This window comes from Rhipicephalus microplus, unplaced genomic scaffold (assembly GCF_043290135.1).
Source record: "Rhipicephalus microplus isolate Deutch F79 unplaced genomic scaffold, USDA_Rmic scaffold_492, whole genome shotgun sequence".
Lineage (NCBI taxonomy): Eukaryota > Metazoa > Arthropoda > Arachnida > Ixodida > Ixodidae > Rhipicephalus > Rhipicephalus microplus.
In genome coordinates, this window is record NW_027465053.1 from 44,734 (window position 1) to 47,500 (window position 2,767).

At 63.2% G+C, this 2,767-nt stretch overlaps 1 non-coding gene across 1 annotated transcript; it reads left to right on the forward strand.

Moving 5' to 3' along the window:
• Positions 1-1,719: 1,719 nt before the first annotated feature.
• Positions 1,720-1,872, forward strand: LOC142794750 (5.8S ribosomal RNA). The gene has a single exon (XR_012892589.1). It is a non-coding gene; the product is annotated as a 5.8S ribosomal RNA (ribosomal RNA).
• The last annotated feature ends 895 nt before the right edge of the window (positions 1,873-2,767 follow it).

A 2,767-nucleotide genomic window follows, 5' to 3' on the forward strand; every position in this document is an offset into this window, starting at 1 on the left:
ACGGATTGTGAAGGGTGAGCGCCTCAGCTGCGTCTGCGCCCGACACTTTCTGCCGCTGACCCCGTTTGGACGCGGGGTCGGCTTTTCCCCACGGGGCTGCCTGAATGTGGAGCGGCACCCCGTGACAAATTGTTGCGCCCAGCGGACGCCAACACCGCGACCTTGGACGGTCGGCCAGGTGGCGGACGCGGGTACAAACGGCGCAACGCACTCATAGGTCGGCTTTCGACCCGCCACTGCACCGTGGCTCGAAGCGCTCGAAATGCGCGACCCGACCGCTGCGGGACCGCCTAGTACTGTAAACAGGAGCGGCGGAGCGCGAACGGCGAGTCGTGGTTACGTCGGTAGAAGGCGAGGCTGCGCGTTCCCGAAACGCCAGCCGAGTGCCCTCCCGACCGTTCGAGCGTGCAAGAACGAGACCCGACAATCGCGCGGCGACTGCCAAGTACGAGAGGAACGGCACAAGCGTCGGCGGTCGGTCAAGGAACTGGCGATGTGACGGGTCCGCTGTGCACCAGTGCATACCGTCCCGCCGTCCGCGGCAAGCGCCTCCGCGTCCTCGGGTGACGGAGGCTGCCGGTCGGTTCTTGCAGGCGAGGGATCTCGCTGGCACCGGTTCGCGTTGACGCGCGGCCGGTCATGGCACGGCGATGCGACGGCCGAGGTGCGCAGTACTCGATGGAGGAACCGCACGCTCCGATGACCGTCCCGCCCTCCGCGGCGTATGCGTACCGACCGTAATGGTTGCAGCAGCGCCGGCCGGCTTTTGAATTCGCCACACGAAACACGGTGCGAGATCGCGGTTAGGGGAGCGTCGACGTTGCCAGGCGTTTTGCTTGCTGCCGAGGGAAAGGCGGCACGGCCACGTCGCGCTCGTCGCGATTAGCGGGTCTGCGCGCTTTGGGAAGGTGCCGCAACGACTTGCCGAAAGAGGAAGCACGGAAGAACGAGGGACTTGGACGTCCCGACAATTGAACGCACTTGCGGCCAGGCCCTTGCTGGCTTCGTTCTTCCGCCTCGAGTAGGCTCGTACGCGGCTCCGGCGCCGAAAGTGGTCCTTGGCACCGACTTCGGTGGACGTGGGAAGTGCCGCGCAAGTACGGCGCGCCTGGCTCCACCTGTTGGCTAAAGTAGGCAGCCGGATCGGCATTTTGGTGTGCGGTGGCAAACCGTGGATGCGAAAAAAGCTTGTGCGATTTCGTGGAACAAAAAGCGGGGGTCCCCCTTTTTATGCGGAGGAGACCGACCCGCCCGCCGTGGTGAACCGCGACGCCACGGTAAAAACGGGAGAGGCTTGTCGATGGGACCGTGCATCCCGCGCTCCACGGAGGCCGGGAGGCGGCCGCCCGAGGAAATGTGTAGCCGTCGAGGCCCGCATCTGCGTGCACTCTTATCCAAATGGGTGTACCGCAGGCATTTTCTGGTTAGGCGGGCCAATGAGAGCGAGCACACAACGATACCTACGGGTCCGGCTTGGAGAACCGGCTTCGACGCCTCCCGAGTATTTATAGAGGGGTGGACCACGAAAGCACTCGCAAGTAGCGGAAGCGAAACGCCGTCCGAAACACACCGTTTGCTCGATTTGCGGCAGCCGAAAAAGGCGCGGCAGAGTTTTGGAGTCCAAGCGTGCGCTGAAAAGCGCCCTTCTTGGCCACTGTTTGGCCGAGTGCCAGAAACGTTTGGTTTTGACTGTACGGAATTGAACAAACACTTTTTCACGACTCTAAGCGGTGGATCACTCGGTTCTCGGGTCGATGAAGAACGCAGCCAGCTGCGAGACTTGGTGTGAATTGCAGGACACACTGAGCACTGATTCTTTGAACGCACATTGCGGCCTTGGGTCTTCCCTTGGCTTCGTCTGTCTGAGGGTCGGATCACATATCAAGAGAGCCTTCGGCGCACAAGGGAACGTGAGCCGTCGACTCGTTTTGACCGCGTCGGCAACACGGACAGCACGCTGAACACCTCACAGCGAGCGCCAACAGCGGCCACTCAAGGGCGAGACGGTGGCGACCGTCGTGCCAGAGCCCAACCGAAACGGGGGCGACCGACTGCATTGAGGATGTGGCACCTCGTTGAGACCGCCGCAGGACTTCGAGTCGGAAGGAAGCCTGCAGGGAAAGTGCGGTCGAGGTTGCGTACTCCTCTCTGCGACCGGGCGCGCAAGAGCTGCGAGAGCCACGGACGCGCAACTTTAACGCACGGTAAACACGAGGAGCGAAAGCCGGCCAGCAAAGCTTCTCCAGCCGTGCGCAAAGTGCGCGAGATCGCAGCCTTGCGTTGCGCTTGTTGCCTCGAAGTAAGCAGGGTGTCCCGTAGACCGGGCGCTCGAACACGCTGCGGGGCCGTGCCTCCTCCAGGCTTTGCCGCGCGAACAGGGAACGTTCGCGCGCAAAGCGCAGGGAGGTGAGGAGGCTGCGCCCGACGTTTGCGGTTCGCTGCGTACGCGGTTGATGCGGAGAGCACGGCGCGACGACTTGCCGCGAAGCGGAAAAAGTCTCCCGCACGAGTTGGCGAAACGTTGGCGAAGCTTAAGGCGTTCTCGTCGTAGTCCGCCGTCGGTCTAAGTGCTTCGCAGTTCCCGTCCCGTTCAAAAAACTGGGCCACTCCAGTTGGGGCGGGGGCGACGCTACACGAGACGATGCCTCTCGCCAGGCTGCGTGGCTGCCCTTGCGGCGGCGGCGACTGGCCTCGGCGGTGTTTGGGCTTTCGACACGGTCGTTTATCACGCAACTGCTCGGACGACGCACGCGCGCAGCGGAATGCC